Below are 17,389 nucleotides of genomic sequence, written 5' to 3'. Positions count from 1 at the left end.
TTTTGCCTTTGCCCAGGGCCTTTTCCCTTTGATTCTATTTCCTTCTCTTGATAGTAAGCCTGGGCCCTTAACTGTGGGTGTTCTCAGAGGGTTGGAAACTACCAGATGAAAACTTTCTCCTTCTGAACTCTCGGATGGGCCTGAGAATTAACCTAGTTAGTGCTTCAGCATCTTATTGGACACTTACAGTGAGCGCAGGACCAGACTAGTTACCGGGGTGCTAGCCAGCGAGAAAGACGTCGCATGGATGCTCATGCAGATCGTTCTGTCGCTGCGATGTTGCTAGTCCTTCAGAAGAGGAGCCTCCAACAGAGGAATCTGACTTGTCTACTGGCATAGGTAAGGATTCCCCAGGAAAGAGACACTGCAGACCTGATGGCTGAGTACCGGCGCCTTCAGAGGTAGGCTGGCTTCTCACTGACCAGAGCTGCAGACTTTGTGCCCTGGAAGGTACCTAAATGGGTAAGTACAAAACAAAGCCAGCACACAGTGTGTGCTTTGAGGAACTCTTGAGAAATGAAGTCTCATCAAGAGTCGTCCCCAGGAAGCCTACACTAAATGCCAGGCTGGATGTTCCAGAGCACCAAGTCTTCTTTGGGAACCCAAAGCTAAGAATCCTGCTTGAATGACAACCATTCCTGCCTTATCTGTGCCTGACCACCATAGGGCAACTCACTGTCCTACTTCTCCTTTCCAAACCATCAGTCCCTGTAGAAGCCCTGCCAGCGTCCCAGCTTCATTCTCGGTCTTTGGATGTTGGCCAAAGACCCAGCTCCGTTGATCTGTCCATTGCTTCACTCTGATGATACACTTTCTTGGTGTGGGGAAAGGTGCCCTTTCAGTGCCAAACAGCACAGAGGAGAAGGTAGCCTGGTCTGGCCGCTTGCCTCTGTCACAATCACACATTCCAAACAGAAAGAAAGTTTTCTGGTTTATAAGCGTTGGTCAATGACAGAGGGTCCTGAGGCTGAAGCTTCTCATTTCAAGAATGGGGTTATATTAGTTTTCTAGGGCTACTAAAACAAAGTACCATAAATGGGTGGCTTAAAACAACAGAAATGTATTCTCTCAAAATACTGGAGGTCAGAAGTCCAAAATCGAGGAGTCAGCAGGAGGCCGTGGAGGCCTTTGGGAAGAGTTTCCCTTTGCCTCTACCAGTGTCTGATGGCTGTGGCATTTCTTGGCCTCCTCAGCTTGCGGCAGCATTACTCCAAGTTCTGTCTCCATGGCCATGTGGCTTCCTCCTCTTCTGTCTCCATCTCCTCTTCTGCCCCTTTTAAGGATTTAAGCCTCATCTAGGTAATACAAAATGATTTCATCTGAAGACCCTTAATTTAATCACACCTGCAAAGACCCTTTTTCCAAATTCAGTCACATTCACACGTTCCAGGGATTTGGATGTGACTGTATCTTTTGAGGGGCCGCCATTCAACCCACCATGGAGGTTAAGAAGGAAGATCTCTGCTGAAGCCTTTGCACCCTGTATCCATTTAGAAAGGAATTCATTAAGAGCGAGAGCTAGAATACAGTGTGGGTTAACCCAGGAGGGAACGCGAGGATTTAGGTTGAGGATGGAGCTCTCCATCCCAAGATGCATCCTGTAGCTGCTGTGATTTTCATTTAGATGGAGATCTGACCAATTCACTGCCTACTGCAGACACTTTAGTAATCTCCCAATACCTGTAGGATCAAGCTCACCACCTTAGCGAGGCTTACGCTGCCCTTTGTGATTTGACCTCATTTCTCACCTCCCCCTCCATCCTGTGCAATCCAGGGAGAATGACTTACAGTTTCCCCAGCAACTCCCCGCTCACTGCCTCTGGGCCTCTGGCCCCTGTGTTCCTCTCCCTGGAACACTCTTCTTACTCTTTCCCTTAGCCTAACTACAGACTGATGAGCTCACTTACAGCCAGCAGCATTGGGATCTGTTTACTTTGAGCTCTCCCTGGCTCCAGCTCTCAATTTAGTTCAGGAAAACTCAGGATGGGACCTGTGTCCCTGGAAACTCTCCATGTGACAGCCCGCCAGCAGCGGTAGCTAAGTCCTTTCAGTGCTGTCAATACAGCAGGCTTTCATTTGCCCGTTCACCCTACCATGCGACATGTCCAGTGCTAGGCTTGCGGGACAACAGTGAACAAAGCAGACCCAGTCTCTGCCCTCCCTGCATGATGACTTCACCTGAACTACAGGGCGCCAAGAACTCCGATGGACTGACTTAGGGAAAAAGAATGAACTTGATTTACGGGGTCAGGAAATATTTGCATGTCTGATATAGCCAGGAGAGGGGGGCGAAGCAGGAGGCGAGGCGAAGAGCAGGCCTCCAGGCAGAAAAGACAACGTGTGAAAAGGCTGGGAACCCAGAGAGACCAGGGTGCCCACGGGTCTGCAGAAGCAACCAGGGGTGAGCAATGAAGTCCACAGGAAGCCAGGCCTAGGTCATGAAATGTCTTAAACTAAGGCGGGAAGAGACAGATAATAAACAAACAGGAAACAAGAAGTTATAATACATTCAAACAGATGGTAAGCAAATGAATACGGAGCTCCTTTAGATTGGGTGGCCCCGAAAGGTCTTTTGGAAGAGGTAATATTTGGACTGAGGCCTGGATAATGAGGAGGGTCAGGCACGTGAAGATGGGAAAAGAGTATTTCATGCAGAGGAAACAGCTAGGACAAAAGTCCAAGATGGGAATGAGTTTGGATAGTTTGAGGAACAGATAAAAGGCTAGAACTTGGTGAGGAGTGGTACAGGATGTGTGTGAGAGAGGCAAGCAGGGCTCAGAGTGTGTAGGCTCTGAAGGCCCGGATAGGAGGAGATGCGGGGAAGAGGAGGATGGAGAGTTGGGGGCCTGGCCCAGCCCCTCCCGGAACCCCTCCTAAGGATCAGGACCAGGCAGGGGAAGACTGTAGGCAGAGCCTGAGGCCCCATGCTCCCCCTAGTGTCTGTCCCGTCCTCCTGGAGGCTGGGTCATGGTTGGGGTCAGTATAACTAAAAGATGGGGCTGTTTGGTTTTTACCTGTTACATAAGCACTCCAGCCCTTGGGGAGCTTGTACCAGGCTGGGTCCTTCAGGGTTTTACAAACTAACTCTCTCTCCCCCTCTCCTCCTCTCTCCCTCTTCCTCTCTTCCTCTTTCTTCTTCCCCCTCCTTTCCCCCTCCCTCCTCCACCCTCCTCTGTCACACACACACACACACACACACACACACACACACACAATCACACACAGATTCCACATCATATTCTCTAACCTTTATGAGCCGGGTCTGCAGAGCCCTCCTGAAGCTATCTGGGAGCCCACATAACAGAGTCTCTGGGCAGTATTAGGACATCCCAGAGCAAGCAGGTCAAGGGGTGGGGGAATAGCACAAGTATTGAATCAGACAGACTTTACTTTTAACCCTGCCTCTGCCACTTACCCTGTCTTTGACAAGACACCGAGTCCCTCTGAGATTTAGCTCAATGGATTTAGTTCACATTTAGTTAGTTTAGTCTAATTTACTGGAAACATATTCTAGTGCCTGCTTCCCCTGCCCCCCACCCCATCCAAGGCCGAGTGTAGAAGTAACTATTTGAAGGCTTGGAGCAAGCAGAGGAGACATCACATTCCAGTTCAGCACAGCAGATATCTTAAAACGAAATGTTAAACATCCCTATTATTAAAAGTCTTGTGACCATTGATTGCCCTTGGGGGAATTTTCATTGGCCAGCTCTGCCCACCACCCTGTCAGTTGTTGGGTGACCAGTTGTGCTGGGACTAAAGAGTTTCCCAGGATGTGGGACTTTCCATGTCCAAACTGGACAAATCTGATTTAGGAGCTGTCCTTTTCTGCAGTAGGTCCCCAGGAGTCCTTCAGAGGCAGACAGTCGGCCAAGCCTCTTGGTGGACAGTCAAGGACAACGAGTGCCCACTGCCTCCCCAACTTGCCCCGTCTCTGCTGCTGAACCAAGTCCAAAGGAAAAGGCAGGAGGCAGAACCTCTGAGGAGGCAAGAGTCTGGACTTCTTCAACACCAAAGGGCAAACTTCCTCCTTGGATCACTTTAGAAATGAAAACAGAATGACGTGAGGTGTTATTTTGCTGACTTTCGCTCAATCTGTTCCCTCAGGATCTCAGGCCTGCTGACCAGCAGGACCAGATGGCACCTTTGCAGGAAGAACTCATCATTTCTGCCTTTGTGTAGGCCATGAATAGCCTACGAAACATTTTTTTTTTCTCCTACCGATTGACATTTCTGTGAATCCTTTCTGGTTATTCACATATTTTTTTCTTCCTATGACTCTGCTGAAGGCGCTTGACATCCAATCCTGGCTTACATTTTGTGTCCTTGAGATGATAGCTGACTTTGTTGTCCAGAAGCAGGGAGGGGGCGGGCAAGGGAGGGGGAAGGACCAGGAAATGGAAAGAGGCAAACTGCTCCACATTCGTAACTCTGTTTGAAGCCAGACCCTTCCTCGGTCTTTCCAGAATGTGGCCATCTATATTCCACGTTCCTGATTGCCCAACGAAAGATCCAAATCCCAGGCTTTGGAGTCATTAGACCTGAGTTTGAATCCCAGGTCCCCGATTCACGTAAGTATGTTACATAACCTGTCTAAGCCTCAGTTTCCTCATCTGAAAATGGGGCTTATAAAAGTCCATCCCTCCCAGAGTTGTCGAATGCTTAGCATGCAATTAATGTCAGATATTAGGAGAAATATTCTCATTTGTAAGTCCCACAAGTCAAAAGCAGATGTCACTTCAATAAGCATTTCTGCACTCAGGCCACTTATTATTAATAGGAAGGCAAATTACTCAATCTCTATACACACAAGTTTTTTCATCTGTAAAATGGGAATGATAAAATCTATTCTATAGGATTATTATAAAGGTTAAGTAAAATAAAATAATATGCTTAGTACAGGTCCATGATTACTTACCCCAAACCCATGGGATTTTGTAAGACTTTTGGGATTTAAGAAAAATAGTAACATTTATATACTATGTTTTCTAACTCCTGAGCCAGGTGTAAGTCAGCACCCCATAGTCAAACACATTATTTCTACATGGAAACATGCATATCATACTAAATGGGGTAAAAAAGACTTTAAATGGCTTTATATTCTTACTTGTGAGATAGTTGGGGTAAGTATTAATATTCCCACTACACAGATAACTAAAGATTAGGATAGTGGGCTGTTCAAGAGTAAATGGTCCATAATTGGTGGCATCAGGATCCCTGGGTCATCTGTTCACCTGGCCCAGGGACTCTTCCCATCATATTGCACAGATGTGGTGGACATGACCTTGTTATACAACCATTCCCTTTGCTTCGTGAATTTAAAAAAAGAAAAGAAAAAGAGCCTACTAAATTATCAAGTTTTCATCTCAGCTTTGTAAGTGTATTATATATATTTCTACATTATTTTCACATTATGCTTTTCTCACTTTGGTAACTGGTATACATCTCTCTGTATTATATTGCATTGCATTGCATTGTCATTTCTAAAAACCATAATCTTCCAAAATCTTGATATAACCAGTTAGCTTAGCTATTCCCCTATTTGCATGTTTCCAATTTTGCACTGTTCTAAGATAATGCTCAGTCACTCACTTTAAACTTCGTCTTGGGGATGAGCAAGCACATTGATCTGAAAGCACCTGTCCCTGGAGCCCCCGGCTGGCCGGCAGCCTTTGGGAGATTGTATTTCCAGGCACTTTGACTTATATTTGTTGTTTCCAATCAACTGATCAATTAGGGTTTTCTGAGTGCTTACACGGGGAACAGGGTGCTCTTTGGTGTTTGGAAGAGGCACAGAAGCATAAGCTGTGTCACTGACCCTTAAGAAGCTTATGTGTCACCCGGGAGGCCTTTCAACTTCAAATCAAGCTGCGTTTGCATCCAGCCAGTGAGGCCTTCTAAGAGGGCAGGTCAAGTGGGCACCAGGGTGTGATGTGAGTGCTGAAAATGAGAACTTTAAATAGGTCTCTGATGCATCCCCTTGCCTGGCAAGGGCCTTGGTTATACACAGGAGGAAGGTGCTAAAAATGAAATAGTGAATAATGAAAACAAGGTCAGGGGTTCCATAGAGCCGTCCCTAACTCATCAAGTTATGCCTTTTCAATGGTCAGGGTGAACTATTAAAAATCAATATAAAGTACCACTTCTCTGACTCCCAGGGCAGTCAGTAAAGAACTGAATAAGACCTGGTTGCTGGTCCTATCTAACTATCCTTAAGCAAAGTACTTAACTCTTCTCTGCCTCCTTCCTGCCCATCCATCAAATGAGAATGATAGCGATGCTCTCAGAGGACTCAGGAATGTAATGAGGATCACCTGAAATCTTGACAAATGCTTTAGAAAGAACAAAGTTCTCAAGTGATCTGAGAGGGGCCGAAGACCACATGTCCCTCACTGGCACATCTCAAGCACCCAGCACAGTGTGGGTCCCGCACATAGTAGGAGCTCAATAAGCGTGTATCGAATGAGCGATGAGAGAATTGGCAGGTGTTATTATGAGTCTGTCAAGGGCAGAGAACTGCTCGTCATGCCATCAGCTCTGGGCCTGAGGAGGAGACTGCCTCTACCACGGGTCTGCCTCCACACTCATTCTCCCTAGGGCAGTCCCCACTTTGATTCCGTCGCCCCTGAATCCACTCACAATGAGGAGTCCCTCGTTCAGGGCAGCAAAGATCTGAAGCCTAAAGTTCACCCCTAATGAGGGAACAGAGGCAAGAGCTGACCTCAGCCTGTCTCCTCAGGTTTCAAGGGCTTCAGGATTTTCTGTCACAAGGGACTGGCCAGTTCCGCCCTCTTCTCCTACTCCTGGCTGCTGAGGCAGGGACATGTCAGGCCATAGGGGTCAGCAGCCGACAGCAGCTCTCTGGCCAGCCGAGAAGGATACCTGGCACCAGAGAGCAGCCATGTCCTTATCCACCACTAGCCAGGGCCTCAGGTGTTCTGTCATCTCCTGGCCCAGCCAGCCTGCTGCTCCAGGGCACTTGGTGCCAACAACAGAGACTCCCTAGCCAGCCTGCACTAGGGAGCCAGTTCAAGGTGGCTTGAGCCTGGCTCACTGGCTCACTGGCCCAGGGAGGTTTCCTATATTGAGTCCACGTCATCTTTCTCATTGTGATGTCCTAGAAGACAGAGAAAGCTGTGAAAGACTGCGGCTGTGGGGTTGTGACAACTGGCCACTTTCCAAAGTGTGATTTCTTTCCTTGTTCATTTATTTGTCTCTTTATTCTGTCCTCTCCACTGAAATGTAAGATCCAGAGGGTAGGACACGTGTCTAACTTGTCCCAGTGCTGAGAACTGTGCCTGACCTAAAGCAGATGCTTAATTAATATTTGTGAATGAGTGAGAGAATAAATGAATGAACAAATGAACTCCTTTGCAATGTTTATTATATGTAAGTGATAATTATTATAAATAAGTGATTATTATAAATGAATTTAAAGGAGGCAATAATTTCCATAGTCTCTAAGGACTGACATACACATTGTCCTACCTTATTCCTTGATTATTTACACGTTCATTTATTCATTCATTCTGGGTTTGACCTGTAGGGCTGGTGAGGATGAAATAGTCACATAATGTGTATGTTGGGGCTACAAAATAGGGGTACTAAGTTCTATGAGCGTCTCTAACGGGGATTTGACCTAGTCAGGGAGGTCGGGGGAAGCTTCCTGGAAGGAGTTTCATTTGAGCCAAGATCTAAAAGAAAAAAGTCATTTCCTGGGAACCAAGGTGGGGACGGAAGAATAATGCAGGCAGAGGGGGTGGTGTGTGACAGGCCTGGTGGCGGGAGGGAGGGTGCAGGGAGCAACAATTGAGGAACAGCCAGGAAGTGAGGAGGGCAGGACGAGACCGCGTCAGGCCCCCTTTAGTGGTGCCAGAGCAGCAGCTGGCCAGCAGCACCCGGATGTGCTCGATAGGTGCCAGGGCAGGGTGCCCTTTAAGAGAGATCACCGCAGGATTAGAGAAGTGCAAAGAAATAGTTGATAGATGGTCAAGGGGATGGGGAGCACGGCACAGGGACTGTGAGGTGGAGAGCCAGAGGAGAGAAAGCGCAATTAGGGGGATCGATTTATAAACTATGTAAATGTCTAACCAATGGACCGTACTGTATATTTGAAACTAATAATAAAATAAAATAAAATAAAATAAAATAAAGAGATATGGCCTCCTCCAGGAGACTGCTCCCAACCCCCCAGCCTAGGTTAAAGTCCCTCTTTTGTGTTCCCATGAGACCCATGTGTTCTCCTTCTGATTTAACTTATAAAACTCTACATTAACGATCTGTTTTCTTACTTTTTGGTCTTCCTGTCTCTCGATTTGAGAGCTCCTTGAGGGCAGAGACTTTGGCTATTCATCCTATGCCACCAATGCCTAACACAGTGCCTGGGACACGCTGGGGACCCCATCAGTGTTTAATGAATGAATAAACAAACAAACGAATGAAGTGTCCTCAGACCATGGAGTGCATTGGACAAGTGTTTGGATTTCTACACACTCAGGAAACCCTGGCTGAGCTGTGGACAGGGGCTGTTGTTGACTTTTCGATTAGAAGGGATCCAGAGGCCTGAAAAAAAGAAAGGTCAGGGAATGCTGTGCATTTAGTGCCACATGAAGGAAAAAAGGTTGACAGTGCCATCCTTAAAACAAGGGAGTGAGGACGGTTTCGAGGAAGATTTGTTTACCAGATACTTAAAATGAATTTTAACAGGTGAAGCTGCATGCATTTATAAGAATGAATAAGAACGTAGCTGAGTATTTAGCAGACTCTTGTGTATTATGTGCCAAGCACTGTTCTAAGTGCTTTGTAAGTATGAAACCATTTAAATCCTCATAACGATTGCATGAAGCATTTAACTGCGACTATGTCTATTCTACAGGTGTGGAAACTAAGGATCAGAGAGGTTAAGCCAGCCCCCCCCCCCCCCCCCACTGAGCAGCCAGAAAGTGGCAGAACCAGGCTCTGAACCCAAGCACTTCAGCCGGGATGCCAGGCTCTCACGCCCACCCCCAAGGGCTGCCCTCAATCCAGCCCTTGCTCTGCTGTATGACTGAAGAATTAGTATCTTTTTAAAGATCCTCCTGAGAGGGAAGTATTCTTCCCCATTTTGCATAAATAAGCTCAAAGAGGTTAACTTGCCAATGTTCAGCCGGCTGGTAAGTGGCAGAGCCGGGATCTGTGATTATAGCTACCCTCACTGCCTCCCATGTGTTCCAATTCTCTAAACTGAGTTTTAAACCTGGTATCTTCTACACCACGTCCTCCCAGGCTTAGAAACCTCAGCCAAGGCCTGGCAGATGGCCACGCCCTACGCACATTTCTGACTCAGCAGCTCCTTCTCTACTCCCCAGCTTTCCATCCCAGCTCTGGGCCTCTAACCCATCATCACGGAGACAGGGACACCATCCTGACCTGACACGGGATTAGGAACAGCTAAGTCCATCAGCAACTTTGGGGGGAAAAAATAGGTGCAGCTAAGATCTATTTATACATCCCTGATGGGCAGGAAGGCGACAGCCTGACCCAGGGGAAGGTGGTTAGGGATTTAGCAAGTCAGCATCCAGGGACTTGCTTGCTGATGGGAGGCCTCCCTGGATGGGTTTATGGATTTGGAGCCTCAGACAGACCTTTTCTCTCACCACCTGAATGCCAGGATGCTTTTTCTGGTGCTGTCCATCCCTGTTCTCCTGCTCCCTCCACTAGGGTCTGCCTTTGCACAATGGCTAACAGGTGTATCAGAGAAGGGGGCAATTGAATTCAATCTAGCATCTTTGACACAGAGCCCTAGGGCCAAGCAGATATCCAGGCCTGAAAGGGTCATCCGAGCAGCTTGTGGGCACACCACTTACTTTCAAATCAAGAACCTGACTCAAAAGACATCTAATGCAGGCTTCACTACTCAGTTCCCCTTCCCAAAGGTGACATGTCATTGTGATGTCTGTACCTCCGTTTCCCCATGTGTGAAAACAGGAGCCTTTCAAGCTTCTAGTGCACACAAGATTGACCGAGGGAGCCCTCCCAGAGATGACAACAGAAAAAAACTTTCATGTGTAGGCTGAGGAAGGCAGGATGGTGAGGGTAGGAGGCAGGAGAAGATTGGTCTTCAGAATCAGGTAGATCTGGGTTCAGATCCTGGATGTGCCTCTTCCTGTCTGTGTAGATCACAGAGCCTATTGGGTTGGAATAATAACCAACTCAATCCCTGGAACAGCCCTCTAAAAGAGGTGCTATCTCTGGTCACATCTTATATTTGAGAAATTGGGGCACAGAGAATTAACTTGCCAAGATCACACAGCTGGTAAGTAGCAGACTCAGATAGCCTAGCTCTGGTTTGTGCTCCTAAGCACCACTCTACCCTGCTCTGCTTTCTATAAGACCTTAACGAGCAGAATTCCGATCTTGGTCCTGCCTGTAACTTAAGTCACACCATCACTTGGGTCTCACCTATAAAACGAGGAAAGAAGACCTTTGATTCTACACCATGGAGCACTATCTTAGCTGCTCTAAGTTGTTTCTGAGAATGTGTTGTCTCAGCCCATTGGCCCATAAGGTGCTGGGACAGTTGTCAGATCTTTTCTCCTTGTCCCCCCATGGCCAGTCCTTGCTCCCTAGCCTTGGCTTCAAGGGTCAACAGCAGGACGTCTCTCCCAGGGTCCCCTGAGAGCCCACAGCAGCCCTCTTCCAAAGTTCCAGAAGACGGTGGCTGGCTTCTGGACAATGTGGACCATGCTGACAGGTCGTACTCCTCCGCGCCCGCAACATACACACACCACTACCACCACCACCATATCAGAGTTTATTTGGCCTCTTTGTCACACTGGGACCAATTTAAATCCTGAGAACCTTAGTATTGAAGGGGAATGTGTAATTAGGACAGGAACACACTGGAATCTCATCTTCAGCAGCTCTAACTGAGCTGCCTGATGCGTCCTCATGATGGCAAGCTCAGCGTCTCCTGAGAGAGTCTGACCCCTTCCTGGTTGGCCAGAACACTTAGAAGTTCTTCCTCAAGTTGGCTGCAGTCTGACTTTTCTGTCATGTCCAACTTCTGGGCCCAGTGTGGTCCTATGGAGGAGCACAGGGTCCCTCTCGTGGAACAGTCCTTTACCAACTTGAAGAGAGTCCCTGTGTCCCTGCCAAGTCTTCTATTTTCTAGATGAAATATCCCCCGTTCCTGCAGTTCTACCTATTAGGTCGGGGCCCTTCGCGGCATCTTCCTTTCCGCCCCGCTCCCTCGCTTCCCAATTTGTTCTCATAGATTTGTCGGGAATCCTGACTCAGGATGCCGTTCATAATACAATGATGAGAACAAACACCCTGTGCTGGGTAGGCCGGCACGCCTTCCAGTCTCCCCTTGCCACCTCTTCTCTACCCGCTCCAACTCTCCAGTCCTGCCTCTTCTTTCCACATCCTTCTAGAGGGAACTGCCTCCAGGGAGCTTCCAAGCCATGAAGCCCCAGGAACCCTCCTCTTACACACATCCAGTGACAGAGAGGACAGGGACTGAGGGAACTTGTGTATTCCAGTGCTTCTGTCTCGGCCTCCCAGCTTGCCATTGAAATGAACAGGAGGTCTAGTTTTCCTGGGAAGCCCTGTCTCACATAGGCTTGTTTAAAGCCAAAAGGACCTTACAACAGCCAAAAGCAAACTGCGAAGTGCATGAACTGCTTTGTAAATTATCTCCCTTAAACTAGGTTGATGATGTTTCATTGCGAATTACCATTTTTAATGCATTTTTTTTTCTGACTCCAAATGTGTGCTTTTTTCCCCCAACACCAAATATGTGTTGTTTTTCCACATCTATTCTCAGATTCCTATCACCAGGTAGGTGTCCAACAGTTCAATTCAATTCAGTTCTGACACTGTGTATCTGGGGTTAGCATCAGGTCCAGAAGTTAGAAGATTCAGTCCAATGAGACTGACTTCACTTTAGATGTCAGCTGCAAGTGGGGTCCCCGGACAACCCTTACTTCTATCAGACCAATTACAAATGGGGGAGTTTCCACAATGCCCCCCAAGTTTGATAATTCACTAGAATGACTCATAGAATTCAGGAAAGGGCTCTACTTTCAATTGTAAAGTATACATCTCAGGAACAGCCAAATGGAATAGATACACAGGGCAAATTATGGAGGTCGGAGGTTGGCGGGGGTAGGGGAGCTTCCATGCCCTCTCGGGGCATGTCACCCACCTAGCACTTTGATGTTTTCACCATCCTGGAAGTTTTCCAAATCTTCTTGTTCCAGAATTTTTGTAACTCAATCTGCAACCCCATCTCCTCCTCAGAGGTTAGGAAATGCTTGATCTTTCTGGTGATCAGTGTTTGTCCTGAAGCTATCTAATGCGACCCACCCTGAGTCACCACAGTAGTATAAATGCCAGTGTGTTCAAAAGGGCTCATGGTGACTAGCAGAAGACACTGTGGCTTGGTTATCTGTGAGATACGCCACAGTGTCCCTCTCTGAGATGTTCCTCCTGTGCTGAGGAATTTATATTGTTTTAGAGGAGAGTTGTCATTTTTGGCTCATAACTCACAGAACTCACTTATCAAGAAATTCCAAGGGTTTTAGGAACTCTGAGCCAGGAACTGAGAGCAAAGACCTATTTTTTTTTTTTTTAAATTATTATTCCACACTATGCCACACATATAGTTCTTAAGTCAGCTAGGATGTTTATAGCTAGTGCCCTAAAATCACAATTCTGGAGACATGTTTTATTACGCTCATCGTTGAGGGGCCACCCTCCTCCCACAGAAGGCAAAGGCACTACTTTTCTTAGTACCTGTTTCCTCCTTTACAGCAAGGGGCTTGATCAGGGCCACGCAGTTCCTATCCTCCAATTTCTGACCCGACAGGACCACCTGCTGTTCCCAGAACAGTGGCCCTCCTCTCCTTGCCTGTGTCCTGCCCTCTGCTGGGAATAATGCCCCTTCCCCTTTCTTTTCCCGTCAAATTGCAGGTGAGAGGAAAGATTTCATAGTATAAAATACTTAGTGGTGGTGTTAGGTCTTCTATCACAAGGTGCTCTTAATTTATATTTATTTATTATTTTTTTTTTTTTGGCTGGAAAAATCATTTTATATTGTTCCAAAACAAACAGAGTTGTATTTTTTTGGTTCGCAACTTACAGAACTCACTTAATGTAACTTTTGCTGGTTCTGTCACATTTCTGACCATAGTCAACAAATTCTTCCCCTATGGGAGGTTGGACAGACATATGCGCTTCCTCCCCTTCTCCCTGGGGCTACATTTGTGGTCATATGCATTTTTTCAAGCCCTGACCAAGTGCTCCCTCCTCTGCAAAGCCTTTGTGGTTCCTCCAGCAGTACTGTATTCTCTGTGCTCTAACTCCTTGTTTACAGGCTGTTTGCTTACAAAGCTTGCAAGCATCTGGTTATTTATCTTTGCCCTGAACAGATCTGGCATATCATGTAGGCTCACCAAACACTTAGCCATAGTCTATAAGAGAGAGAGGTCCACCTAATTAGACACACTCTCCAGGACAGGACACAGAATATCTGGTGATAACGCAGGGAGGGGTGTCCCTTGAAAGACAGCTTTTTTCAAAGGAGAAGCTATTACTCTCCTGTGCCTGGTTCTGGTTTACTCTGCTTTCTGCACTGTTAGGCCCATCCTCCGCTAGACACATACACAGTTCTAATAATAGCTACAACTCCAGACGACAGCTTCAAAAATAACCTCTTCTTCAAGGTCAGTGCAAGGCCATAGAAACACCATCCTGGTCAACCCACTGAACCAATGGGCAGACATTGGCTCTCAGGTAAAAATACTCCCTACCCTCAAAGAAGCGGCACTGTAAAGAGTGTTAGCAGGGTCACATTATGACTTTCATAGGCCTTAGGCACTTGTGCGCTCATGGGCCCACTATTTTATAAAATATATTTAAAATTATATTCTAAGACTATATTGGTATAGAGACAAATATAATCCAGCCTTGACTCATTTTTATATATTCATATCATATTCATCTTCTTCTGATTTTATAAGAAATTAAAATTAAAACATTTTCATGGACCCCTAAAAGTATCATGAGCCTGTATTAGTTGGTTCTTCGGAGAAACAGAACCAATAGGAGATGTATAGATATAGATGTATAGATATATAAATATGTAAAGAGATTTATTGTAAGGAATTGAATCAAGTAGTAATTAGATGCTAAGAAGTCCCATAGTCTGCAGTCAGCAAGCTGAAGACCTAGAAGAGCCAGTGGTATATTTCTAATTTGAATCTGAAGGACTGAGACCCAGGGGAGCTGACATTTAAGTTCCAGTCCAGTCAGAGATTGAAGGTGGGAGAACACTGTCCCCCGCTTGAAGACAGTCACGCAGAAAGAGCTTAATTCTCCCTTACTCTGCCTTTTGGGTTCTATTTAGGCTTCCAACAGATTGGGTGAGGCCCACTCACTTGCGGAGGGCAGTCTTCTCTACCTGGGCCTACCGATTCAAATGTTAATTTCACCCAGAAACACTCTAAGGACACACCCAGAATAATGTTTATCCAAGCATCTGGGTAACCATGACAGGATCATAGGCACTCTGTCTGCTGGAGAAGTCCACCCTGAGTATTAGGAAGTAGATTACACAGGGTCCTTTTCTTGGAGTCACCGCTTTGTAAGTGGGACCCACAAGAGAGATGGCTCTGCATACACAGTGGTCACCTGGTCTCACTGTCAGGGGTCTTGAGTTTGGGGGTTGGTACACATGCATTTTAATCTCTAGTTGGGAGGAATGCGGCTGGAATAGGGCCTTGGAAAACCATCTTTTCATCTCTCCGTCACTAACCATCTGTGACATCTGTCACAGGCCAAATATCTCTGGCCTAAAGCTGAGTCTCCAGGAGATCAAGTTTGCTGAGCCGTTTCCTCTAGGCCAGAGGACCATGAACTTGGACCCCAGGTTGGTTTGCTCGATTTACAGCAGCAGACACAACTGGGACTTTTTTTGCAGTTTGATATTTTTATTTTAAAAATTTCATCAAAATTTGGCATTCTACTCCATATTTTACTCCTATTTTAGTGAAAGGTGATGCTCCATTTTTATCCTGCGGCTTCATTATTTCTGGAATACTGGCCCCTCTGCTTGGAGAAAAGTGGATTAGAGAGGAGAGCCAGCTCTCAGGCTTTTTGTCAGGGAATAATGACACTACAACGGTTAAGATCAATATCCTGCTATCTTTCCCTGGCCTCTGTTCCATCTGTCATTTGCCAGGTGGAGAAAGGCCTAGGACAGGGTGCCCATTTGCTCAACGTGTCCAGTCAGGGGGTGAAATAGAATCAGGGCAGCACCAGGGCAAACTGGAAAGTCTGCCAAGTCTTCTGTGCTCAGGCACAATCCTGGCGCAGGGCAAGGCAAGGGAGACAAGATTTTACGGCTAAGATTTTCAGTGCAAATCTTACCCACTTGTGTGTTTGAACCACAGACCACAGTCCGTGCACAGACCTATTTCATATAACTTTACATCCATGTCAAGGAAGTTCGATCTTTGAGAAAATAGACATTGGCCCAGCTTCACACAAGTCAGCCCACCTGCTGTTTATTTTTAGTTCTTTGGCTGTGCACGGATCATCATCACCAACACAATAAAGAAAATGCAAATGTTTCCATAATTACCCAGCTAATAAATCATAGCTGAAAGGCTGTTGGGGACAGTGTATTCTGATGACCTTTGCTGGGGAGGTGGCTCTGTCCCTGAGGAACAAGTAAGATCTGTTGGATTGGGGGGCAAGGAGGTGGGGGGTGGACTGGACACTCCCAGCCACTCTCAGTGCATCCTGGGAGGGTATCTTGTTGTTATCTTGGCTCCTTGGTGTTATCGCTCAGCCCTCACTCTTAACTCACAGTGCTCAACCTAGTTTTCTCAGCCTATAAAATGGGGTTAATAGGCCTAAAGGGAGAAGCTGGGAAGGAACATGAAATTATGACTTCCTTGATTCTGGAGTCCGACAAGCCTAAAGAAGTCGTCCTATTCCCATCCCCTGCTCCGTGTCCCCTTCCTCCCACTAGTCTTTCCCACCTTGGTGTAAGACACCACCCATGACCAGGCTGCTCAGTTTAGAAGTCGGAGCCTCAGCCTTGATCCCTCTCTCTTCCTCATTCCAGTCCATCAGCAGGTCCCCTACTACTGACCTCCCAAATATGTCTCAAATTACCCGCCTCTCTCTCCACTCCACCAGCAAGTCCAAGCCAGTGTCCTCTCTTCCCTAGACATTGCAGGAGCTCCTAACTGCTCACCTTTCTCCCAGTCCTGCTCCTAAAGCCTAGTCCCACATCTACAGCTACAGTGATGCTTGAGCATTTAAATCAGATCATGTCACTTGCTTAAAACCCTTCAATGATTTCCCTACTCAGACAGAAAGCAAAATCCCTAAACTTGGCCTGAGTGGCCTGGCCCCTGCCCATCCTTCCAACCATCTCAGGTTTTGCCCTCACTCACTGAACCCCACCCCCAATGAACTTAAAGTTTCTAGAACACAAACTCTTTGCTTCCACAGAGTTTTTGCACCTGCTGGTCCCTTAACTTAATGCTAGTCCCTGGCAACAGCTTCCTGCCACCCAGGCTCAAGTTCAAGACGCTTTCTCTGACCATCTGATCCGAAGCAGAATTATAATTATTTTGTATCACAGCACCTGTTAATTTCCTTCTGAACACTCTTTACAATATAAATTTGTCATTTGGTGACTTTGCTTCCTTGTTTAGTTTTTGCCTCTTCCCTTAGACTGTGAATGCCATGAGGGCAGGTTCATGTCCGGCTGTTCATGTTCGTAGCTTCCTGGCACAGCATTGGGCACATAGTAGGCATTCAAGTAATACTTTTGGATGAAAGTTTCATTCTACAGGTCACAGCAGGATCCCAGGCGGCTGGCTGCCCCAGAGTCTCTCCTTGCCCCTCCTGCTTCTGCTTCTCTGCTCTCTTTCTCCAGGGGCCGGGCCACTGCATAGGAGGCTTGGAAAGTGCTGAATCTGCTCTCTGGGCTGGTTTCTAACCCCGTGGGAAGGACTTAGGAAAGGGCTGAAGGTGGCAGTGAGATTATGGGGTGCCAGATGGAGGCCAGGCCAGGAACAGAGTGACAGCTCCCAAGTGCCCACCCTGGCGTCCTGAGGGAACTCTTTCTCCTGCATAGTCTCCCCTCTGTGGAAGAGTGCAAGGGTGCCAAACGCTGGGTACCACGTAGAGGAAGCAGTTGTGAGAGAGCCGGAAAGGGCTGCCATCTGGTATTTCAGAGCCAGGGAACAGGTGTACCAGTTTGTAAGGGGGCATTTGTACCCTCCCTCGGGGCTGCAGAACATCAAGAATAAAAACTTGGGTATGTTGCTGGGCAAGGCCTGGCTACCCCACTCTGGCTACTCCCCCGGCTACTCCGTGGTAGGGAGTGGAT

Source organism: Rousettus aegyptiacus, unplaced genomic scaffold (genome assembly GCF_014176215.1).
Source record: "Rousettus aegyptiacus isolate mRouAeg1 unplaced genomic scaffold, mRouAeg1.p scaffold_m13_p_3, whole genome shotgun sequence".
Lineage (NCBI taxonomy): Eukaryota > Metazoa > Chordata > Mammalia > Chiroptera > Pteropodidae > Rousettus > Rousettus aegyptiacus.
The sequence above is the reverse complement of the archived record's forward strand: the minus strand, read 5'-3'. Positions refer to the sequence as shown.